Raw genomic sequence first — 26751 nt, forward strand, 5'->3', positions numbered from 1 at the left:
ATTCCGACCTGCAACCTTGGGAGAAGCTGCTGCCAGTCTGTGAGGATGACACTAAGCTAGATGGACCAATGGTCTGACTCGGTATATGGCAGCTTCCTATGTCCCTATGTCTATGTCCATAACTTCTGTTTCAAAGAGTGGAGGAGAAACTAGATGTGGAAAACATCTTTGTTTCAGCAATTCCACAGGGAATCTCAAACTTTTAATTGGTGTCTTCCTTCCCCTTAATTATCACATAGTCTATAATTAATTCTACTGCCTGTAAAACCTGCTATGAGATTTGTCTAAGGACTACTTACCCAATGAAGAACTGGCTCTGGGGAAAAAATGTAGATATACTCTGAAAGATTAAGAGCGAGATCTAGTGACATGAATCTAATAGGTGCTCACAGATACCAGCCTTCTGAAATAGCAGATAGCCTTTTGATAGATGAAAATGGAAGAAAATGTGAATCTCTTTCTAGGGAGATTTCTACTCAGGATGATGATATTACTTGAGGTCCTGCTTCCACCTATGGTATGCAAGGTGCACATTGTCAAATGCATGATAAACAATCCACATTCTCCACCTCATGAGTATCTTCAGTCTGGAGCCCTCATCATTGGTGGCATCACTTCTCAGATTTTCATTTTCTCCAGTTTCATAGAATTCACAGAAAGACCTCCACCTCCACAGCTGAATGAATTTGTGTAAGCAGTTAGATTTTTAAAAAGGTTGGCTGCTTTTCCATGTTTTGTTCCTTTCAGTTTTGGGCACTGGCCAATCAGTGCTAACAACAGTAGCACATAAGCAATGGCTTTATGGATATTTTTGGGGGGAGGCCCTCTGTAGCTTCGGTTTCCGATTTTCTTCTTTCTATCAATTTCTGTGCCACACCAAGATTCTCTTGTCTTAGGGCTTCCTCTCTGAATCTTCACCTGCATTCCCTTTCCTGCTTTAATTTTGCAGTTTTATATATCTAAATACATAATGTCTATTTTAGATAGTAAAAATGTATAGTAAACGTTAGTTTTAGATAGTAGATCTGAAATGGTGACATTCGATATACTTTCTCGGTCCTGGAAATAGCAAATCACTTTTGTCTTCTGTGGGACATAGCATTCCAAAGAATTGTGAACTGATTATGTTTGTCTCATTCCTTAGCACTACAGATTTAGAGGGATATATCTTTCATTTGTTCTGCTTTTAGCAACATTACTTTTGCTTCTCTTAAATTTCCTAAAGGTCTTCAGGACCCTTGAAGAATTATATGTATCTGTCTTATATTGTTTTGATCACTGGCCTATTAAGCTGTGGAATGTTTACTCAAACTGGAAGCTCAGCTCAGGTCCCTTGAAGAATTATATGCAGCTGCCATATACAAATTCAAAGTACTGGTCTTTATAGCTCAAACTGGAACCCCCTCTCCACGGTCTGTGGTGGAGGCCTCTATCAGGAGATGCTGGAAATTGATTCTAGAAATATTTATAAGCAAAGCGTATGCTCTACCTCAAGCTACAACCTGTTCACTTCCACATTTCCCCCCCTTGGGGTTATATGTGTTTGAAAACTGGGGATAGAAATTTACTAATAAAGAAGTTGCCTTGTTACTCCATGAAAGTTTTGTTCAGTTCACTATGCCATATGGGATACATTTGTGTAGCATCTTGATTACAACACTCGTGTACCAAACTAGCAAATAGTGAGTTGCTGTTTGTCACTCCTTCACAAGAGGACATGAAAAAAATTACCCCACTTCTCATAATTAGTATCCCTTTCCCCTTTCTATTCTGTTATGTTGTTGCCTTTTCATTCTTAATGCTTTAATGTGGAAGTTAAGATGTACAATAATTTCATGATGGTAGTTCTCACAGGGGCATATCTTGTGTAGCAAAATTAAGAATTATTGCTGGCCTAGGCTCCCACCTATTCATTTCCCAGGGCCATTTTTGTGTTTAAAGCACCCATGCTTTCTACATTCTGCTTCCATTGCTTCCCTCCTTGCTTTTGGGTGCATGGCTCCAAAGGGCCACCCTTGGAATGCCATAGCTTCAGAGGTACCTCTCCTACACAGGCACATCACAGAGATAGCTTTCTCTTGCATGGAGAGATTTATAGATGTTTTCTTGCCCTGGCCACCGCTCTCCTGAGATACCTCAGCATAACACAATGAGCAGAACTTGGTAACTTGTGGACACACTGCCTTTTTTCCTGAGCCAGAAGGCTCACAGATTTGGTTTCCCTCCCTGCAACAAAAGGCCTTCTCTTCCTCCCAGAAGAGGACATCAGCATCTTCTTGATCCTTGCTGTTCAACCCAGCAGAACAGCCTAGGGTAGGATAGGTAATAGGTATATGATTGTAACTCTCTCTCTCTCTCTCTCTCTCTCTCTCTCTCTCTCTCTCTCTTACTCTGCCTATTGTCCCCTCCACTCTGTCCACTATGAGGAGTCCCTCTAGGCTAAGATTCTCTGAAGTGTGTATCTGAGTCAATTTGGTGCTATACTTAAGGCTCTAGCCTCTTATAGTCAGAGTCTCTGTCATTGGCTGCCTGGGAAATTACTAAATACTGCTTTATCTTGTAATTCCCCCCCCCGCCCCCTGTAATAAACTCAGCCTCTGTTCTCAAGGAACCTGTTCTGACACCATTGCTCCATTCTGGGTATGCTACTGTCATAGTTGTCTTTACCTGTGGCCAGGTAAATACACAATGGCTGTGTGCACATTTGCACCCAATTTAAGTTAATTCCCCCAGTTTAAGCCAAAGCATAGATAGTCATGAAGTGTGGTAACAATCACTTTTCAGAGTAAATGTGCTAATAGGGCTGCAGTGCATGCTTTTTCTTCTTGCACAAATATAAAAAGAGTTCCAGATAATTTTAAAAAAAATGTTGGGTGGAGGTGAACATATTTGTGAATTATGCTCTCTCCTTTATTTGGCTTAGCTTTGAATGTGCTTGATGCTTCCCTTATGGTTCAGTGTGTTCTTTTATCCTTCTATTTGTAGTTAGAAATGCCACTTTAACTTGTTAACTGAGCAAAGAAACACTTTTAAAATGGTGATTCTCTTATATAAAGCAGGGGGAGATCAACTGTTGCTATCCAGCCTCAGCACAGCATTCCTCCAGAGGCTGTTGTTGGTGACTACTTTGTATATATTTTAGACTGTTGCCCCTTTTGCAACAGACCAATGTACTGTAGCCATTGACTTTGCTAGGAGAGAGAATGATCAATAATAAAGGAGAAAGATCCACAACACACTAACAAAGCAATAACAAAGGTTTGCCTATCATTCTGATGAAGAATGAAACTTTCTCTCTAGTGTACTGCCGAAGAATTACCAACACATCCTGGCTTTGGCATTTGCAATAAAAGAGATCAATGAAAACCCTCAGATCTTACCCAATGTCACTTTGGGTTTCCACATCTATGACAGCTATTTCACTGCCAAGTGGACCTACCATGCAACATTGCAGCTTGCATCCTCATTGGAGAGATTTGTCCCCAACTACCTGTGTGATACCCAGAATAACCTAATTGCAGTCATTGGTGGACTGGATCCCCTCATTTCTCTTCATGTGGCAACCGTCTTGGATATATACAAAATTGCACAGGTAGGATTTGTGTTTGGAATATGGATTTCTAAGAGTAAATGTAAACTTCCTTTGTCCTTCTAGATGTGATCTAATGCTTTGTATACAGAACAGGTGCATTTTATGTAAGTAGAAGGTATTAGGCTTAGAAATTCAGTGTTAAGGTTTTAACAAAAGTTTAAGACAATTAGATAATCTGATCAGACCTGAAGAGGTATTTCAGTTTTCCTGAGAAGCATCTGCACAGGGCATTCATGAGCAGCTATTGATGTCCAAACATTCGGTGGGACCCACGGTTGATGCCAAGGGATCCTATCCAACTGGCTATACTCACTTATTGTTGAAATAGGTGTGCATGTTCTTGGTTGGGTTTTTTTTTTAACATTGCGATGGGATGCTGAAGCTTACCACATTTCCCGTTTTCATTTTTCCCAAATGTAAGGCCAGATGGGGAATTGTGGGAAGGCATGTTTCCAATGGTAGTTCCTCCCGTGGCTATATTCATGATGGAACACATGTTTCCAGTCACCTCTGATTCCCCAACAGATTAAATAGGAGTTTATTAAATGTGGCAATTTCCACAGATTCTGTACACTCCATACATATGTGGAAAATACATATTTAAATCTCTAACCAAAACTAACATCCTAAATAGCTTAGAAACTCTACGTTAATCTTATTGATATATTCTCAAACACTGCTTTATTGTGTTTTATTGCATTTTATTGTACCAGAATGCTTCTTGCAGAGCATCCCTCCAATTTGTACCTTATCCTAATTTTACTAAACTGTTGTTTTGAGAAAAGGGATGATCTGTGAACATGTATGTATGTATGTATTTAATCCATAATCATTTTCTTTATGGAGTGATGAGATATATTTCACTTTCATTTGTGCAATGCCATTCACATGTTCTGAATGCAGAAATGCATGAATATTATATATATATTTATTGTTAAATTTATATACTGCCTTTCATTAAAACAATCCACCGAAAAACTAAAACAAGACTATAAAAATACACAATTAAACTTTAAGCTAAAATATCATCGTCGTCATCATCATCATCATCACCATCATTTATTACAGTTAAAGACCAACATAAAAGTACATGTTAAAGAATACAAGTAGATAAAAGTGGAAATAGAAGGTGGTTACATATATGATGATGCATATTAACATTAAAAGAACAAATAATACTGAAAATGTAAGAGGGTGGTTACATGTTAAAAAGTATGAGTACTAAAAAAGCTAAAAGTACTAAAATACTAAAAATTAAAATGAATAAAATAATAATGATACTATTCCTATTATGTTTAAAAGTCATAAAATGCAGTACAATGCAATAAAACAATAGGTATGGAGGCATGGGCAAGTGTAAAATCAATCCAGAGTCATCAATAATCAGATTAAGGGGACTCACAGCCTATCATCCTTCGACAGATGCCGATCGCAGCTGCACAGAACTTGGCAACACTATGTGTAATGGTAGGGTTAGAGTCAGGAAGCAAGAGAAAGCTGTAGAATTGTCTCGAACATCCCGGGAGAATGAGGGCAACATGAATGTTTCAATCTGTTCTGAGCCACAGGGACACAATCGCTCTGCAATTAGGATCATTCTGTAATGGCATCATTCTGCTGGGGGGAGACCATGGCAGCAAGGAAAAGTAAACACCCTTCCAAATGAGTGAGATATGCTGCAAGAGAGGCAGTATATCTAAGCTCCTCACTGATATAAAATTTTGAGACACTACTGAGGTCCGTTTGGTGTTCAGTGTCTGTAATGCGCTGCTTAATAGTTGCTTTTGCCTGATCGTAGCCCATGTTGAACAGGGACAGTGGGGAGAGGCCCAGGGAAGCTGATTTCACCTCTACTGCCTGAGCTCAACTAGAATTATATTCATCATGCAGGGTTAAAGGGGCAAGACCTATTGGGCAAAAGGATAGTCTAAGCCAACAGGAAAGAGTGGCCATCTATATCCTAGCCTCAATTATTGATCTGGCCTGTCTCCAGTCGTAGGGTGGCATTGGAGACACCTCTTGGGAAAGTATTGACCTCCTCTTGTACACATGAATTGAAGGATGGCGGAGGATCTTCTCTGTGCATTTAAGGCCACATGTTCTCCATGGCCTTCTCTAGAGTCACTGGAATGAAAGACTATGCCCAGGTACTTAAAATGAGCCACTTGTTTGATCTTATGCCCCTCAATCCTCCAAGAGTGGATCTTGGGCCTCCTAGCAAAGGCCATGATTTTAGTTTTGTGATGATTGATTTCCAAACAATCTTCCTTACAGTGCAGCATCAGGGCCCTCAATTCTCTTTTGAGGCCAATTGGAGTCCTTGAGATGAGGGCTCCATCATGCACATATATTAGGGTGGCTATATGTCTCCCTGTGAGCTTAGGAGGGTGAAAATTATCCCCACCACATGCTAAGGTCATCTGGGGAGGTCTGTCTCCAATTACCACCTGTTTGTTTGGTGGCAACTCAGAGGCGGACCTTCTCTGTAGCTGCTCCCAGCCTGTGGAATGCACTCCACAGGAATGTGGAATGCACTTACTTACTTTCAAGAGAGCCCAGAAAATCCATCTGTTTGGCCTGGCCTTTCAGGGTTTTCAATTAGTTTTAATTGTTTTAATGCTAACCTGGTTTTCAAGGTGTTAATTGTTCTGATAGTATAATTGTTTTTTAAGATGTTTTTTAATTGGTGTTAATATTTATATTTCTGTTTTAATTTTTATTGGTTTTAATGGTTTCTGTTTTTAATTGTAAACCACCCTGTGCCATTTCAGAAGGGCTGTATAAAAATTGAATCAATCAATCAATCAATCAATCAGTATTGCTGAGCTGGTCCACCATTGAGTTGATATAGAAATTGAATAGGAGCAGGGCCAAGATGCACCCTTGCTTGACTCCCTTCTGTGTTAGAACAGCACTTGTGGACGACTTCTCAGTTTGAGTGAAGTGTTATGGTGCAGAGATCGAATGAGATATAGCAGGCACCGGTTAATGGTGGAGGCCTCCAGCTTCTCCCATAATTTGACACGTGAGATGGAGTCAAATGCTGCCTTTAGATCAATAAAGGCAGCATATAGAGAATTTGCCCTACAGGAAGATTATTTCCCAATGAGGTGCTGTAGAACAAGGCCTTGATCAATAGTGGAGCGCCCCTCCCTAAAGTCTGCTTGTTCCTCGGCAAGGAGCTTTTCCTGTTCCAGCCAACCCCTACGTTTCCCATAAAGATGTCTTGCATAAAGTTTACTAATGGTATTGAGTAGACTGATAGGTCTGTAATTGGCAGGATCATTCCTCTTGCCCTTTTAAAATAATTGCTACCCCCCTATCCTTGGGGATTTGGCCATTCGGGTCGATGAAGGAAAAGAGCGATGGCAAGATAGGGGCCCACCATTACAGATTGTTTTTAACAGCATCCGCTGGAATGAGGTCCTCACCTGGAGCCCTTCCCGGCTTCAACTGGGCAACAAGACTGTGAATCTCTGAGGCTGACACCGGAACCCATGCCGGAGTGTCCTCAATGGCACTAGGGGAATCTCTGCAGGCGGCAACGGGATCTTTGTATAAGTCATAAAAGTGTTTCTCTAGATCCCTGGATGAATGTGACAGTCCAGATTATTTGTCCCATAGCTGGGAGAAGACTTTGTGAGATGCCAAAACATGGCCGAGTCCCTGGATCTAGCGGCCTGGATTAATCCCGTCCAGGCCTCTTTAATCGCCTCTTTTTTCTTGTGGGTCAACAGAAGTTTATATTGCTTTTTCTGCTGAAGCATAGTCTGTGCAGCCCGCAAACCAGAGCTGGATTTGTAGACTTGATAGGTATTAGCAAGGGAGTTTTGGGCATTCGCACAGTGCTTGTCAAACCACTGCTGGGAAGGTGGTTGATGCAGGACATGCGGCTCACGGGTCCTTAGAGAGAGGAGCAGCTGTAGTTACTGAACTAGTGCTTTGTATGACTCCAGAGCAGGGTGGCCAGAACCTAAGGGGTATACTCGTGGGTCAAATGGGCCGTAAGCCAGAATTTGGCTTTTAAAAAGCCAAATCTGGCCACCTAGCTCCAGAGGCATAGAGGTAGGATCATTGTTAAGTAAAGATGAGTGGATAGGCTGCAAAAGATCAGAGGCAAGTAGCTCTCGTAGCACTTGATCCAGCCGTGGTGACCATTTTGCATGGCAATATGTTCCCTCCAATGAAGATATGGAGGAATTGTGATGATTCTCAATGTGTGACTGATGGGTGAGTGGTTTTAGAAGTAGCGAGATAGGGAGATGGACACTATCAAATTTAGGAACAACCTCCAATCCCTCCACTACAGGAAGCAGGTTCCCTGATGTAATGAAATAATCAATCAGGCTCATTCCAGTGCTGGCAAGATAAGTAAACTCGGCAGGATGGTCTATTTCAAATAAGCCGTTCAGAATGGAAAGGTCAAGTCTGGTGGCCATTTGGCACAAAACTAAAATATAAAAACATAAATATGACTAAAAAGTTTTAAAATACAAACATAAAATCACCATCCCCATGTTTAGACACTGCTTCGGAAAGTACCTCCAAAATCTTGGATTCAGTGTCTTCCATGGGCTGATGGACAGGGCAGCTGAGATCTTGGCGAGGCATTCCCAAGGCCTGGCAGATATGCTGGAGTTCACAAATAGCTTAATTGGCTCTGTCTTCTTCCTTCACTGAATGTGACTTTTTCAAGGCCTGGAGCCAGGCTGCAGGGAGTTCTGAACTCAAAAAGTACAAGAGATGGGGAAGCAGTCTGGGGTGCTGTGTCTGGTGGTCACATCCCCCACCATCAATGAAGGGTATGGGCAATGCAACTCTCCAAGCAGGCCACTCACTTCAATCTGGAACATCTCAGCATCCTCTTCCAAGGGCAAAGGGCTCGGAGTTCCAAAACCAGTCAAGAGCAAAGGGCCGTGAACTGAATGCTGGAGACACCTTCGGCAAAAGCCTCCATGGATGGACACCACTCCACGCCCCTTCCCTCTATGCTTGTGGTACAGCACCCAGTAAAGCTGCTTTCCCACAGCTATTTCCCCATCCCAACACATTCAAAATTGTGTTGTTTTTAAATGATTGTAGGCCAAATTCATGTACAACAAAGAACCTGCATTGAAGGGGTCAGGCGTTTCCAAGCCTGTATGTCTGAATGCAGGGCAGCCCCTTCAACCTCCAGTTCCACACTGAGAGTGAACTGAGGAAGTGCAGTCTGTGTTCTCTCCAATCGGAGTTGAGGGAGGAAGCTCCTACCGCTTTCTGACTGTCATTGGCTGTGTGGGCTGTCCTTCATGAAAGAAGGAAGCTTGCATAGCTAGTCCCCCACCTCATTGCTTCCTCACTGACTGCAGGCTCCCTGCTTTCCATATTGTCCATTATTTCCATTATTTTGACAGAGGACTGGGTGTGGGGGTGGGGAGCTGAACCATGGGTCCTTGGGTCTTTTCCATGTTATGTGTGAATGTGGCCATAATGTCTTCATTAAAGCATGGGAATTGTAAGCCAAATAATTTTGTTCTTGAATTGTCTTGAGTCAGTGCAGTTTTTCTTTCAGACTTGAATACCTGCAAAGTCCTAAGCCAAGCCACTAGGCTTGTTCACATGACCATTAAGTGGGTAGAACAAATGACCAAACTACCTTTGGCAGATGTGCACACTGCTGATTTGGGGTGTTATTTGAATTAAACACTAGGTTGCAGGAGGAGTAAGTGATTTGTGTGAGAGATGAGGGCAGGCTGCAAAGCTGACACCCTACCCAGGACTTTTACCCACCATATTACCAAGGGAGGAGGAAATGCCATCAGAGCTTTATTTATTTATTTTATATTAATTTATTAAATTTCTATACCTCTGCACTCCAATGGCTCTAGGCAGTTCACAACAGTAAATACAATAAAGGTAAAATAAAACAACCATTAAAACAACCATTTAAAACATTCACAGATTACTAAAAAAGATGTGTCTCAAGGGTAGTGATGTGCGGTTCGGTTCGGATCCGAACCGGTTCGTTCCGAACCGGTTCGGATCCGGCAGCTCGATCCCGGTTGGAATCGGGCCAGTTCGGATGTCGCAGAGGCTTCTATTGACTGTCTTCAGTGTATCTTGTAAGTTAGAAGTGTGTCCTCCATTTTGTGGCTCCTTCCTGAAACTTTTGCTCCTGGCATCCATTTTGTGAGGCTATTTTCAGGCATTGCATTGGCTGCGCTATTGATCCTTTGATTGGCCAGAATGAGTCCTTTGATCTGGTAGGCTGCTTGGCTGTTGTACTGTTGAGAGCTGGCACCCTGTTGGCCGTGGGGGGAGTGCAAAGGTGGGGGCTTCCAAAGGAGGGAATTTCAAAACCTATATAAACCCAAGCCTCTTGTCTGGAAACTTCTCTTGGCTGCAGTTGTGGGATCATCTCTGAGACCTGCTACTTGCCCTTTGCTGGCTGCTGGTGTCTCTGTGAGTCCTGTCCCTGACTGTGTCCTGTGTCTGTCTGTGTGCTCTAATCCTTTGTCCACCTGCCCCTTGTGACTCTCTGTGTGTCTGTCTGTCTCTTGTCTGTACTGTTACTTTACTTTACTTTCTTAATTTTCCCCAAATTCCCCTGTTTCATTGTCTGTCTGCTTTTCTCCCCCCTCCCCCCCTTTCCCTTCTCATTCCTCCCTTGGGCCTACCCTCCCCACTCCCACCCACTGCATTCTCATTGCTTTAAAAGTTCTTCTATTTATTATTGCTCTTTGTGTCCTGCCTTGTTTTTGTTCAACTTTTTGATTTTCACATTCCATTGGTATTTCATTTATATATTGCTTGCTGGTTTTGCTTAAATTGTGTAGTAGCATTTTTTTTGTTTCTGCTGCTGCCCTGTGAGTTGGTTCCCTTCCCCCCACCCCAGAGGATTCTGTTGTTGTTTTTTGTTGTCCCATATAATCAATTTTGGTTCTCTTGTTGGTTGTGTGCTCCTCCATTGCCTTGATTTGACAATATTGGTTCTGTGTGTTCAGCTTTTTAAGTTGCTCCTTGTTCTGTGTGGTGGCCCCCCCACTGCTCCTAACTTGCCCCTCCAAGTCCAAACCAAACACACCCCACCCCACCCCCACCCCATGCAGCCTTCTCCCAATCGCTGCTGCCCAACAGAGTCCAGTTTTTTTTGTTTGCAGTACCACTTATTTATTTGCTATTATTTGCAGCAATTGTTGTTTCGTTGTTGTCTCTATTTAATTAGTGCCCCCCCCCCGAGTCAGTGTTTGGTTCCCCTCCCCCTCCCCACACCCCGACCCACGAGTTTCTTTCTGCAGTGGTTTTGGTTTAAAGAGTCAGTCTTTCTTATTGTGTTTTTTAAAACTTGCTTGTGTTCTTGATAATATATTGCTTTATATATTTTGCTCCCCTCCTCCTCCTCCTCCCACCTGCCTGCCCCCCCCACTCTCCCTCCTCCAAGACCCTAGCCCAGCTCCTCCCCCCACCCCATCCAGCCTAATCGCTGCTGCTACCCGCCCGAGTTGTTCTAGTTTCTCCTTTGCTGTTTGTTGCCCCCTTCCCTTCCCCCCAACACCCCCTGCCACACACTAGCCCCCCAACCCACACACCCTCCGCTCCCCCCACCTCTCCTTCTTCTTGCCCCTGACTCCCTCTACTTACCCCAGGCCCCCTGCCACACACTAGCCCCCCAACCCACACACCCTCTGCTCCCCCCATCTCTTGGGACCGCTGCTACTGCTGTCCTCCCCCACACCTGAATCCCCTCTCTCTGCTGCGCTGCGCTCCTCCTCTCTCATCTCTCTCTCTCTCTCTCTCTCTCTCTCTCTCTCCCCCTCTCTCTCCTCTCTTTCTCTTTGTCCCTGCCCCCTTTTTTTCTCTCTCTTCTCTCTTTCTCCGCTCTCTCTCTTTTCTCTCTTTCTCTTTGTCCCTGCCGCCCCCCCTCTTTTCTCTCTCTCTTTGACTTTTCTCTCTCTGCTCCCCTTCACTTTCCACCTCCTCCCACAGCTGCAGCCGCACACAGTAGCCTACCCACCTGGCGGCTGCCATCGTTTTTTTTTTCTTTTGAAAGTTTTTGGTTGATTTGTCTCTGTTTGGGGGTGAGTTGAGTGACACAAATAGTGTTGTCTCCTCACTTCTGCCCCCCTCCATCATTGACCTACCCCGGTTGCCTGTGCCTCGTGCGGCCGCCCTGCCTGTGTCTCAGCCCAGGGTGGCTGGCTGGCGGCGGCGCATCCGTGACCAGCAGTGAGCGGCAGGAGAAGGACCGGAAGAAGAGGGGTTAGTGCATGTGCAATTGTGCACCTTTTGTTGCCCCCTTTCCTTTCCTAGTTGGCGGTTTTAAATAGGGACACCCCTATTTTGAAATGCATTTGGGTGTGGGGAGGAGGGAGGGACCCTTGGAGAGGAGATGTACTGTTGTAACTTGTGTCTTCTTGCTCAATGAAGAAATTGCTGCTGTGTGTGCTGTGTTGCATTGCATGCGTCTTGCAGTTGGTTTTTGAACAGGTGCCTTCCAGAGTGTTTCCTGGCCTCTGGGTGGGGCAGAGTGGGGTCATGGGTTCTGATCTGATGCTTGCTGCTACTACATGCTGTGCCAATGCCATGCCAGAGAGTTTCCTGGCCTCTGGGTGGGGCAGAGTGGGGTCATGGGTTCTGATCTGATGCTTGCTGCTACTACATGCTGTGCCAATACACATATATGATGATCATGTTCCATCCATGCTGCCATCAAGTGTTTGCTGCTGCTTGCTTGCCATGACAGGCAGAGTCACAGTGTGGGTGGGTTCAACTTCTGTGCAGGTGCGACTGGCTCCTGGTTTTGGTTGTGTGCAATTTAAAGTCACTAAATAGGCTGCATTGAGGTTGATGCTCCCCCCACAGGAGCATTACTTGAAAACCACCCCCCAGAACCATACCACACTGTGTGTTTCAGTTCACTAAATAAGGGTTTCCTCCTTTGATCTGCAGGTGCCCAAGCTTTGACTGCGTCCCTCCCCTCCCCGGTAGGTGCTGTGCCCTCCCCCCATCCACTCTCCCCAAAAATAAAAAATAAAACTTGCCACCCACACCACAACTACTCCACCCAACTGCCCGTGGTCCACCCGTTAATCCCCAATTTTTAAAAAAACCTCCCAGACCCATCTCCCCAATTGGCTTGACTCCCAAATTTTAAAAGGTCACCCTCTCCCCCTCAATTCAATTGGCTTCCACCCCCATCAAAAAGTCTTCCATTCTTCCCCCCCCCCCAATTGGCTTACTTTTTCAAAACAGCCCCCCCCCCGTCAGCTCAAAATCAATTGTGTTTTTCTGGCCCCTTTCAACCCCCTCCAAATTATTTTTTTGCCCCTTCCTGGCCTTACTCTTAAAGTCTCCCTCCCTCCTCCTAGATAAGAAAGAATGTCTGAGCGCTGTGTGGCAGGCAGGGCTCACTCTAGATTGCCAGGCAGAGGACTTGGGAGAGGCCAGGAGCAGGGTGCGCCTGTGGAAACTCAGAGACGGAGAGGACGCAGGGAGCCTGAGGACACCCCGGTCGTCCCCATTGGAGAATTCTTTTCCACGGCTCCGAGTTTGGTGCGCAGGATTCGTTTTCCCCCGCCTGCTGCCGGCAATCGCGGCACGGGCATGCTCACTCGGACTAGGGCCGTGGCGGGTCCCTCCTCGGCAGCACCAGGTGCTGCTGAGGTACCGCCAGTCATTGTGGTGGAGGAGGCTGTGGAGGCGGAAGAGCAGGTAGAGGGCGGTGAGGATGTAGCCAGTTTCTCCCTCCCTCTGGGGCCCCCTATCCTTTCGCCACTCAGTGGGGGCCCCCCTCGCGAAGCCCGACACTCTGGTGGGGAGCGGTCTGGTGAGCTGGTGGAGGAGAGGCCTGCCTCTCCGATGCCAGTGAAGCCGGGCCCTTCTTCTGGTGTGGAGGGCGGAAGGGGCGGGTTGGGTGGCAGCAGTGGGCAGGCAGCGGCGGGGGCCGCCCCCCCCGGACTGCAGCCACCCATGGAAAAACAGCCTAGGACGGTGCCCAGGGCGCAGGAGGCCAAGGGCAGTGGTGTGTGGGCGCATTTTGAGGTCCCTCAAGATGCCCCATTCCACGCCCGCTGTGTCCACTGCAGGATGCAGGTCAGCCGTGGCAGGGACCCTGCGCACCTGGGTATGACGCCTATGTGGAGACACATAGAGCGTCACCACCCAGGTCTCAGGGGACAGGCTGGCAGTGCTAGCGCGCCTTGTGCATCTGCCAGCAGGCAGGGTACACTGCCCGTCCAGTGGTGGACGCAGTCATCGGGCAGCCAGCGTACTGTTCGTGTGGACCATCATCACCTCACCCGCCTCATAGGGGAGATGATTTCCACCAATGACCAGCCGTTTCAGGTGGTCGAGAACTCCAGCTTCCGCCGGATACTCCAGTACCTGGTGTCCGAATATGTCATCCCCTCAAGGACCACGTTCAGCTGGAACGTGGTCCCCTCCCTGTAGCGCAAGTGCAGGGAGCTCGTGTCGGCCGGGCTGTGTGCAGCTCCACCGGGCACCAGCGTGCATTTCACGACTGACCTCCGGACCAGTGTCAGTGGGATGCACACTGCTTTCCTGGCCCTCACTGCCCACTGGTGGGGACCGGAGAGTGAGGGGACCTCCTCGGGCAATGCTTTCGGGTCCTGTGCGGCTTCCGCTGCACTACGGCACAGGTGGGCCGTCCTGCACGTGGAGACGATGGACACGAGGCACACCGGGGAGGAGGTGGCAGCCGTACTTGACCGCCAGATAGAGGAGTGGATTGGCGGGTGTCCACACCTCTCCCGCGGCTTCATTGTCACCGACAATGGAGCCAACGTTACTGCCGCTGTCGAGACAGTCATGGACTGTGTGAACATACGGTGTATGGCACACACGCTCCATCTGACCGTCAGGGACGCCCTTGGCCTTAAGGAGCTGAAGGCGTCCCAGGAGAAGGGGGGGCGTCCCATCCCAGTTGCTGTTGCTGCCACGGCCACGCTTGTCGAGAAGTCTCGCAAGCTGGCCACCCACTTCCACCACAGCGAGAAGTCCAGGAGACTGCTTCGCCACAAGCAGGATGACCTTGGGCTTCCTCGCCATCTCATCCCTACGGATGTTGAGACGCGGTGGAACTCCACCTTCCTCCTGTTCCAGCGCCTGTTGGAGCAGGATAGAGCCCTTGTTGCCCTGGCGAGGGACGAGACCTTGGATGTCTGCGACTTCTCGAACGCAGAGTGGAAGCAGATGTCTGAGGCAGTGTCTGCACTCCAGCCCTTCCAATTTGCCATGAAGGGCTTGTGTGCCGACACCACTCCCTTGAGCCAGGCGCTGCCCACAGCTATGGGTCTGGAGAAGCTGATGGGTGAACTCCAGATTTCTCTGACCACGCCAGAGGGTCGTGCTCTGGCTGGGAGGCTGAAGTCTGGGGTTGACAGGTGGCTCATTAGGGTGCTGGGAGAGAGGGAGGAGTATGTCCTCGCTTGTCTCTGTCACCCAGCCCTCAAGGGCAATGCCGTGAGTGCCGACGAATTGCCCAGGTGGAGGGGCATCCTGGTAGAGAAGGTTAGGGAGGAGGAGGCCGCTAGGGCCCGCAGAGACCAGGATGTTGGTAGTGGTGCGGGGGCAGCCCTCGTGGCCCAACCCGCACCCAGCAGCAGCATGGGCGGCCAGCCGGCGTCAGCTTCCCCTTCCCCTTCCTCTTCCCTGTCCAGCAGCGCGGCATCCCAGGCGGCGCCATCGCAGCAGCCAGTTGCTACCGACTCGAGATCCGCCCAGTGGTTTCAGCGGTTCTGCTATGGCGCCATGCCTGGTATGCGGGAGGCTTGACCTGCCAGGCCCCCCTCCAGTGCTGAGCAGCAGGTCTTCTGCTCTGCTCCGCCTCCTGCTTCTTCTCTGTGTGTGTGCTTAGTGTGCTGCTCCACTGCTGGCAGGCAGCAGCAGCAGCGGCCTTTTTGTTAGATCAGGGAGTTGGTGTTGTCTCTCTGAGTGTCATCTTAGTTGCTTGGGTAGGTGGTAGGTAGGTATTAAGGTGGACTGACTGGGTGTTACATGTAGGGCGCCCAGAGAGAGAGGGGCAAAGAAGCTGGGGTGGCAATTGATGGGTGCCCCTAGCATTGTTGGTGGGTTTCTTGAAGAGAAAAAAAAATCCCATTGGCTAGAATGGGGATTTGGGGCAGCCCCGTGTACCCGCCTCTGTGGGGTGGCAGCACGCCCAAAGTGGGTCCGGGGCCATGGCAAAAATGGCCTCAGTCCCTCACGGCAACCCCCGGAGAGATAGGAGTGATGGTTTTTTTATTAGGATTTCCTAAGGCATTAAATAACTGTCTCTCTATGTGGCTTTTACCTTTCACCCAGTGAAACACATTCTATTCTTTATTATTATTATTATTATTATTATTATTATTAATATTATTTAATGCCTTAGATATTATTTAATGCCTTAGAAAATCTTAATTAAAAAAACCATCACTCCTATCTCTCCGGAGATTGCTGGGAGGGACTGAAGCCATTTTTGCCATGGCCCTGGACCCACTTTGGGGGTGCTGCCGCCCCACAGAGGCAGGTCTGGGGCAGCCCAAAACCCCCATTCTAGCCAATGGGAAATTTCCCCCCCAAAAAATTCACCAATAATACTGGGAGCAACCAATTGCCTTGGGATTGTTGGGGTGGATGACACCCATGGGTGGCTACCACCCACCCCAGCTTTTTGCCCCTAAGTGCTCCACATAGGGAGTTATGGGCAAAAATTGAATTTTTTTAAAAAAATTGTAAAAAATCAGAGGAAGGTCCAAGCGACTTGAAATTTGGGTGGCAGGTAGACCACAAGGTCGCCTTTCAAACCAGCTATTTTTGAGATCCAAACCAGTTCGGTTCAGATCCGAACCGGTTCGGATACAAACCGGACCGGGCGGTGGTTCGGCAAAACCAAAACTGAACCACCCCGGTCCGGTTCAGACCCGGTTCGGATCCGAACCGAACCGGGAGAACTGGTTTTATGCACATCTCTACTCAAGGGCTCTTTTAAAGGTGGGTAAAGAAGGTGAACCATGAATGGCTATAGGGAGTGCATTTCCAGAGTCCAGGAGCAACCACAGAGAAGAACCGCTTCTGAGTTGCCACCAGATGAGCTGGCAGCTTGGGAGACAAACCTTTCTCGATGACCTCTATGAGTGGTTGGGATCATGCAGAAGAAGGCTCTCTTCCAGGTAACACAGTCCTAAGCCATTTAGATCTTGAAAAGAAATTACCAGCACTTGGTATTTTGCCCATAAACCTATTGGTAGACAATGCAATTGCTTTAAAAGAGGCATAATATGGTCTCTCTGAGAAGTCCTGGAGATTTACCAATCTAGCTGCTGCAATTTGGACCAACTGAGGTTTCCAAACCACATGCAAATGCAACCCCACATAGATCGGATTGCAGAAGTCAAGCCTAGAGGTTACCAGAGAGTACACCACAGTTCTGAAATCATTGTCTTCAAGAAATGGAGACAGCTGTCTTATCAACCAAACTTGATAGAAAGCACTCCTGGCCATATCCTCCACCTGAGAAACCAGAGTGAGGCCTGGGTCCAGAAGCACTCCCAAGCAAGATACCTGTTCCTTCAGGGGGAGTGCAACCCCATGGAGAACAAGATGTATCACTTCCATCAAAGTATGACCCCTTACCATGAGTACCTCCATCTTGCTTGGATTCTGCTTCAATTTATTATCCTTCATCTCATCCAGTCCATTACTCTCTGTAGGCAGGAATTTCAGGGAGTTATACCATTCTATGACGATGATGTCATGGAGAAATAGATTTGTCTATCATCAGCGTATTGATAACACTCTGCTCCAAATCTCCTGATGATCTCACCCAGTGGTTTCCTGTAGTTGTTAAAAAGCATGGGATATAGGATGGAGCCTTAGAGACATCATACATTAGCTCTCATTTCAGAGGGCATTTCTTAGCTACAGCATCTGGAATCTACCCGAGACATAGGAACAGGATCACTGCAGAAGGGGCTACCATTTGCTCCCAAATTTTCCAAGTGATCCAGAAGCATACCATGTTTGAAAGTATCGAAAGCGTCAGGGAGGTCCAAAAGAACCTTCCACCCACTTCCCAAACAATAACTGTCTCCTTCTCTGACCTAGCTATTACCATACACACAACCAAAAGTCAAGAGTATGCACAGCTACCAAAAGTAAACAGCCCTGTGAATAAGCCTACTGTGTTCTTCATTGTCTACTGGTAATATAGGAATGCATGAATTTCATTATTTTATACTTTCATTTTGAGGATCACTGAGAGTGGCTGACCTGATACATAGCATACTGCCTGTGGAATGTTCCTCACTGTAGTTAATGCAAACTCAGAAGGAGCCCCAACACTGTTTTGAAGCAGCAGGTGCAAAAAGAGCACTACTGCAATAGTGTTAGTTGTGTCACTTGTACAACTGCTCCAGAACAGGTTTGGAGTTCCTTCCAAGTCCACAGCAGCTGCAAGGCAGAGTGCTAGAAATGTGGTAGGCGGCAAGGAGTTCATGAATCATGTTAGGTTGTGTATGCAAAGTGATTTACCATTTGGAAGTGCTACATAAATGTGGTCATTTTTCTCTTTAGCTCACCCACGGTCCTGCTCCAGTGATGAATGATAAAACCCCAGGACTTCCCTTCTATCAGATGTTCCCAAATGAAGAACATCAGTATCGGGGGATTGTCTCTTTACTTCTGCACTTCGGCTGGACATGGATTGGGGTCCTTGTTATGGACAATGACAATGGAGAACAATTCTTGCAGTCTGTGTTTCGAGTGTTTTCCCACAGTGGTATTTGCATTGAGTTCATAGAAAGAATTCTACAAATTACATTTCTCGCTGATCTTTCGGACATGAATAAAGATGCGGCAAAAATACATGACAAAGTAATGGAGAGCAAAGCCAATGTGCTAGTGATCTATGGTGAATCTTATTCTGTGGCATTTTTTAGTTTTGCAACATATTTATCAGAAGTAGTGCTTGCGACAAATACACCAAAAGGTAAAGTATGGATAGGAACAGTCCAGCTAGCACCTGCTTCATTTGCCTTCCATAAGACTTGGGATGGAGGAATATTCCATGGAGCACTATCCTTTACAATTCACACCAATGATCTACCAGCATTTCACCAATTTCTTGAGAGCAGAAACCCAACCATCGCAACAGGGGATGGTTTTATCCAGGAATTTTGGGAACAAGCTTTCAGTTGCATATTCCCAGGTTCAGTTTTGGATGAGGTGGAGGGGAATCTTTGCACAGGAGGAGAGAAGCTGGAGAGCCTTCCTGGGTCAGTTTTTGAAATGAGCATGACTGGCCACAGTTATAACATCTACAATGCTGCCTATACTGTGGCCCATGCTTTACATGCCTTGTTCCAGTCTAGACATCAACGGAGAGTAAAGATGGAGGGAGAATTCAGGCTTCAGAATGAACAGTTCTGGCAGGTAATCAACCAACTGATGTAGGAGCATACCGTCTAAACAGGCATCACTATGGGCCACAATCTGCCTAACAGTGTCTCTTCCTATACTCCCCATACCCTGTTCTTCTCTCTTCTCACTAGCTAAAAATGAGAGAATTGATCATATTTCAAGTGGCATTGTGTGTTTTCCTTGTGGTTTTCTTTCAGCATACAATATATACAGTACTGAATCTGTTAAAATTTGCCTAGTATCCATTCCCTCTTGCCTTCTCTTTTTCTGATATTCTGCATCATTCCTTCCCCTCCACCATTCAGTTGTGCTTCCTTTACTATTAAAGAAAAGGTTCTCGTTATTGAAGGGGTTTTTTTGGGGGGGGGGGGTTGCTTCCCTCCTGCTTGTGCATTTGTGCTCCAGGAACCTGGCATCTTAGGTTCATTTATCTAAACCATTTTTTCCTCTTCTTATGTTATTTTTACAAAAAGGTTGAACAATATCAGATAAAATACTTTAATAAGCAGAAGAATTTAAAGGTTAGAGGCACAGCATACAGGCAGAGAATAATTAAATCCCCCAAGAAACTCTTTTTCACATGGAAGCAGCTTATCTTTGGCCGATTGTAAATACCTTTGCTTCCCCTGCCCCCATCTTTTTATATGTATCGAAATGCTCATATCCATGGACAAGTATGTGCTAATGTTGCTTTTAAAGAAAACAAAATCTGGTGAGCATTTCTATATTTATTAGCCATCCAAATTTCCATTTTAAGAATGCAATCATGTTTTCATGTTTTCATTCATATTACAACAGCTATCAAAAAGTGTGATTGGTCAATATCCTAACTTAAGTAGTGCTAGTGCCATGTGAGATATTTTGGTACTACTGATGAGTTCAACTAACTGGTATTCATTTGTGTATGGGAAAGCTGATGAGCTCTCCGACAGATAAGTACTCTATGCCACTAGGGTAATGCAGCCATCAGGGACATATTCTTGGATAGCACAGAGGACTTCTAGGGGACAGAGAGGCAATCAAAACTTATCTCCCATGCAAGCAGAAAGATCATCCTGGAGAGAATCTATGTAGTCGCTAAGAGTCAACACCGACTTGGTAGTATTTAATCAATTAATCAGCAAGCAGTAAGGATGAAGCAGAAACTACATTGATTCTTTAGCCAACAGCACCATGTCACATTTTTTAAAAAGTTATTATACCAATACTGGTAATGAGCTCTCACCCCTTCCCCAAGTTACCGTGTGATTATACATATTAAATTTACTATTAACATCCATTTGAAAACTAGACGTTCTGATAAGAACTAATCTGCGGACTCTCCGTTCACTATAATTTTTATTGACAAAGATCATCTGAATTTGGTGCAAATCAGTTAGGTGGTCCACAGGTTAGCCCACCTGTACCTCAAATGTTCACATGTCCGCCATCCTGCATCATCATGAATGACATCATTACAAACTACACCATCGAGGTGTCCCTATGTGTCCCTACAGTTGTAGCAAATTGGATTCAAATTGGTTAGGTGGTTCACAAGTTAGCCCTTGTGTGCCTCAAACATTCACGCATCCACCAAATTGAATTGAGGCGGATTATATCATCACAAGCTACATTGTTCAGGTATCTCTATGTGCCCCTATGTGTTCCTATAACTGTACCCAATTTGGTTCATATTGGCCCAGGCATTCCAGAATTAAAAGGCACACACACACACACACACACACACTGTTGGGTGATCTCATGAGCTTACTTTTGTTAAGGAAAAGAGACTAAAAAATTAAGAACAGAGAGGAGTTCATGGACTGAAGAAGGATTATTGGATGTTTAAAACATGATTACTGTGTTTTATATTTTTAATATAAATATGTTATTATTATTTACAATATTACTTAGAATACACCCACTCAAACAATAGCTATAAATCCAGATTAATGCAGTTGATCCAGGATGCGGCGGCCAGGTTGGTCTCTGGGTCATCTTGGAAAGACCATATTACTCCTGTGTTTAAAGGTTGCTGATACATTTCCAGGCAAAATACAAGCAGCTGGTTATTACATATAAAGCCCTAAACCGCTCAGGTCCTGGGTATTTAAGAGAATGTCTTCTTCGCCCTGAGCCCCACCACCTGTTAGGATCATCTGGAGAGGTTCATCTGTGGTTGCCGCCAACCCGTTTGGTGGCTACTTGGGAACGGGCCTTCTCTGTTATGGCCCCTGTATTTGGGAATGTGCTCATTGTTGAGAAAGTGTCTCCCCATCTCTGGAAACTTTTAAAAGGTCACTGTAGAAATATTTATTAACCCAGGCTTTAAATTAGATGTATAGCTTTAATATTTGTAATGTTGGGTTTTAAATGATTTAAATGTTTAAATGATTTTGTTTAATAGATTTAATGTTTTTAATGAATTTAATTGTAAACCACCAGAGATGCAAGTTTTGGGTGGAATAGAAATATTTAAATAAATAAATAAATAAATAATGCTGCACAAATGTAACAAATAAAGATGGACACATGGAAGAAGGCCACGTGTCTAAGTGGATGCTCAAAAAAGCACAATCTCTTGTGCTCTTGGTCTGCTTGTGGCAGTGTTGTGCAAATAAAAATTAGAACTGCATCTATCCAAGGCAGATGTTTGTGAGATGTTGCATTGGTGACATTCACTTATATCTTGCCTTTTCCTTTTCCATCTAGATCCATCACTTTCTGAAAGGTGTCTCATTTAACAACAGTGCAGGCGAAAAGGTTTCCTTTGACCAGAATTGGGAGATAATAGCTGGATTGGATGTGATCAACTGGGTTATTTTTTCAAACCATTCTTTTCAAACAGTGAAAGTTGGGAGGATGGATCCCCAGGCCCCTCCAGAACAAGCATTCACCATCAATGAGGGGGCCATAACATGGCACAGATTCTTCAATCAGGTAGGATGCCATTGTCATTACTTAAGTGTGTCCATTATTAATGAACATTAAATATCAATTGATGGTATTTCTGAACAGCAAAAACAACAGAAGCAATTGTCTTATCCTACTGAATTTTTCAAAATCATCCAGAGTTATGGGGTAGGTTCTGATGCCTGGTTCCATAAATGTGTGAAAACTTGCATTCCCAGCTATGCCCTTGTTGAAAAATTGTTACTGAATGTGGTACACAATACATCCAAAGGTATGGTCATTCAGCAACATTTATTATATTTCTGTTCTTATTTAAAATATTTGACAGTCAAAATGCTTACTGGTTAAGATAGTTACAGCTATCTCAGACTGGCACTAGTTCCACAAAAGCAGACGGATGCCTTAACAGTCGTGCCATGTGATCAGTAGCAATGTGCATAAGTCACAAATTGTTCTCACTTACAACTTTTCCTCCATGCACTCACAGAGACACCAAAGGCATCATCTTTGCTGGTGCCAAACATGCATCCTTCCCCATTTTGAGCTGGGACTCCTAGAAATAGCAATACTGTGGATGCAGGGAGGACAAATACACTTTGGGGAGAAATGGGTTAATTTGTTGGTTTTCTGCATTATTTAACTTGCTACACCTGTGGCAATTTTTAATAGATCACTTTGAAATAAGCACATTTGTAGAACATATCTAGCAGATCATGCACAGCTATTTTCAAATTATTAGCTCAAATAATGTCATAATTTTCAGCAATAAAATGCCGAGTTTTGTAGTGGTAGAACCTTTTTTTTTTTTTTTAACTTGCTTTAAGGGCAACAACAGTCTGGGACTATGAGGTTGCCAAGAACTATAAGGTTGGCAAGTATCATGCTCATTAATTCCACTTGGTTGACAATCACCCTCGTTTTGCAGTCAAATGACAACTGAGACAAGAAGACCATTGAAATCAGCCCTCATGAATGGCCCCACACACATAATCCCAGCATCTCCACTATTAAAATGCTGGCATAGGAGCAAGCCAAGGAATATTGGTTGCCATATTATTTGGTAAAATATAAAGATGCTGCAGAATATGAAGGCTTCCAAGTTCTTTATTCTCATGATTCTAATTGTCCTCTTTGATTCATGAATTAGACACGGCCTCTTTCCCTATGTAGTGAGAGTTGCCATCCTGGTTCCAGGAAGAAAATGAGGGAGGGGGAACCATTTTGTTGCTATGATTGCATTTCTTGTCCAGAAGGGAAGATTTCAAACCAGAAGGGTAAGTAATATACATTTGTGGAATTTATTCTCAGAGAAGATCTCTTGATACCCATATTATTATCCTTTCAGATTCCTGTCCACAGGAGGAAAAGTCATAGAGAATATGACGATCTTGATTCATCTTGAAAGCAGGTTGCTAGTTACATTGATCATAATACTCATTTTACTGACTTTCCACGAAGAGAGTTGGGGCACCACTTTGTGATGGTTTTGCTCCTTTGTCAGCGGGTACTTTTTTTTCCTGGAAGGTAGTCCCCAGGTAGCTATGTGATGAAAACTTTACTTTGGCAGTCAGATTGTTTCTGAATCTTATCCAAATATCGGGGTTTGTCCTACAAACCATCAGTCCTCATTATTTTTAAGATCTTTATACAGACAAGTCTGCCCAATATTTATGAGTTTATAGGAACTTCCTTTGTGTTTCAACATTCATAAGAAGCAGATTGGTAAACATGAAGAAATGTTAAAACGCTATGTACTTTTTGGCACTAGAAAGCAAAGACACCCCACCACATACTGCTGTAATACTGTAATGACTCTTTATGTTCACAGATGCTTAGACCACAATTTGTTCATTTTGTGTCCAGCCAGTGTGAAATGCTGAACACAGGTCTGGTGTTTAGTGTTCCATGTCTGGTCCAGAGACTGAACATACAAGACCTTTTCTAGATTTTTAATAGACAAAGTGCTCACAGTTCTCAATATCTCTACAAACAATTTGGGGGCAAATGGCACCACAAAGATACTACAAATACACCACATAAATCCTGTTTGGGCGTAAAAATACTGGACTGAGGGGTGAGACAACATGCCAGAGTTAGGTGAGACAAGATAGTTTTATGATGATTCCATACTGGAAGAATAGAGGCCATAGATGCCAACATAACTTCATGCCCAATTGAAGAACTACATATATCTTCATGAAAGCACTCTTCCATTTCAACACACACATCACTTCCTCCAGATTCCAATTTCCTGTCTTCATGTTACTTTCTTAGATTCTCAAAAGGTAGGATGGTCCCTTTAGTCCTCAAATTCTGATGCAGAAGTCTTCTCTGCAAATACCTTTCTAAAACACTCTGCCCTGCAGGAAAATGTGGGATGCAGCCAGCCCACCTATTTTTCTGTCTGACTTGCTTGAGAGATCAATTTCTTTCTCTTTAGAAATAACTTCCTCTTTCCAGGGGGAAACGTGTTTCTGTTCTCATGGGAAAAGATTTACATCTCCCTCCCCAAAAATTCTAACCTAATCCTCAAGGTGGGGATGTGCATGAATTGATTTTTGGATTTCGATTTGAGGTTGAATTGAATCAGCCAGATTCAATTAGAACTGAAATCTGCAAACTTGAATTTGATCAGATTCAATGTGAGTTAGATTCAATTTGATTTAGATCAATTTGGCCCACTTCTAAAGGTCCAGACAATACATAATCCACTTGGGGAATTCTCCGCCACAAGATGTGGTGACAGCCAACAACCTGGATGGCTTTAAGAGGGGTTTGGATAACTTCATGGAGGAGAGGTCTATCAATTCAACAATAAGACTTATTTGTCATGAATGAATGAATGACAGGGATTTAAATTTCATCCTTGGTCACCTTGTGAGTAAAAGAAGAGTTCATCTGGAAGACATGGAAAACTGAAAAGAAACCAGAGACCTTTACATTGCAAAGAATGTTCATTGTGTGAAGAATCTTTTAACATCACCCACTCACTAGTTATATATTAGAGGATGAGGATTGAATGGTTGTCCTGATTTAGATGGAGAATATTTTACTAGCTGCTGGTAGATCTGACATGTTATTGAGAGTGAACCATATTTTCTTTTCTTTCCCCCCCACAGACATGAATGACTGTGATAAATGCACAGATGAAAACTATCCAAACAGAAAGCAGGATTTATGTATTCCAAAGGATATAAGCTTCTTATCTTATGGAGAACCTTTGGGGCTCACATTAGTCAGTTCCACCTTTTCCTTTTCTTTCATTACAGTTCTGGTGCTAGGAACATTTATGAAGCACCATAACACTCCCATTGTCAGAGCCAACAACAAGAATCTCACCTACGCTCTCCTGGTCTCCCTCCTGCTCTGCTTCCTTTGCGCTTTGCTATTCATCGGCCATCCTGAGAAGGTGGCATGCCTTATTCGACAAACTGCTTTTGGCATCATCTTCTCAGTAGCTCTTGTGTGCTGGCAAAAACCATCACGGTGGTGTTGGCATTTATGGCCACCAGGCCAGGATCCAGAATGAGGAAATGGGTGGGGAAAGGACTGGCCAACTCTATTGTTATTTCCTGTTCCTTTATTCAAGCAGGCATTTGTGCTGTTTGGCTGGCAACCTCTCCCCCTTACCCAGATGTTGACAAGCATTCAGTGGATGACAAAATTGTACTGGAATGTAATGAGGGCTCTGCAATTTTCCTTTACTTTGTCTTGGCCTATATGGGCTTCTTGGCTCTTTTTAGTTTCACTGTAGCTTTTTTTGCCAGGAAGCTGCCTGACAGTTTCAATGAAGCCAAGTTCATAACATTCAGCATGTTGGTGTTTTGTAGCGTGTGGTTATCCTTCATTCCAACCTACCTGAGCACTAAAGGAAAATACATGGTCGCTGTAGAAATCTTTTCTATCTTAGCCTCCAGTGCTGGGTTGCTGGGTTGTATCTTTTTCCCTAAATGTTACATTATAGTGTTGAAGCCTCAACTGAACAACAGGGAACAGCTAACAAAAAGAAAGAGTTTGTGAGTGTAAATTTGCTATCCCTTATAGTAGTACCCATTTCAGAGCTGTTTCTGTGCTTGTGCATGTGCATGTGCATAAGAATTTTTCTGTATTTTCTTCTCTACTAGGCTGACTGACATAAATTTTGCTCAGAGCTTTCTAAGAGCTTTTAGCAAACAATTGCTTTAGAATTGCGAACCATTTTGTTTTTAGTGGGAAACAATCCTTTAGGTAATCCAGTCACTTTTTCCCAGCTTCACCCTTTTCCCAAAGGGAATGGTCTTCAAGTCGGTTTTCCTCTTGGGCAGAGTAAAACCAAATGCAAACTGCAAAGAACATACCAACACACTGAAGGAGAACTTAAAGTAACACATGCCACGCACCTTGTTCTTCTGCTCCTAATGTGTTTTGCCTGTAGGGAAATAAATGCCTCAGGGTCTACCATATCTTTGCTCGAGGCCACACAGGGCACCAGGCACGCGGTTGCACCAGAGCATATATAGTCATCAGCAGTGTGCATGCTTATTTGCTTTTGGTGTGTGCATGTGTGTGCTGCTAGCTAGAAGAGGGGAAGGAGAAGGGGGCTCTGAAAAAACTAAAGGGATAGGAACGTCCAGCATTGAGGTGGGTCAATGGAGGCCACCCAGAACGTGGTGTGGCAGGAGACCACTCATGGCCAGTTCATGCATGTCTGATGTGTGTGTGTTGTTTGCTTGTATGTCAGCAGAAGAAACGAGAGGGGAAGGGGGGGCACAATAAAATCTCTCTCTCTCTCTCTCTCTCTCTCTCTCTCTCTCTCTCTCTCTCTCTCTATATATATATATATATATACACACACACACACACGTATATCTACAAATCCATCTATACTG

General features: G+C 44.7%; 1 pseudogene; it reads left to right on the forward strand.

Annotated features, from left to right (window-relative positions):
• The first annotated feature begins 544 nt into the window (after positions 1-544).
• Positions 545-25903, forward strand: LOC128330981 (vomeronasal type-2 receptor 26-like; annotated as a pseudogene).
• The last annotated feature ends 848 nt before the right edge of the window (positions 25904-26751 follow it).

The sequence above is a fragment of the Hemicordylus capensis genome, chromosome 6 (genome assembly GCF_027244095.1).
Source record: "Hemicordylus capensis ecotype Gifberg chromosome 6, rHemCap1.1.pri, whole genome shotgun sequence".
Lineage (NCBI taxonomy): Eukaryota > Metazoa > Chordata > Lepidosauria > Squamata > Cordylidae > Hemicordylus > Hemicordylus capensis.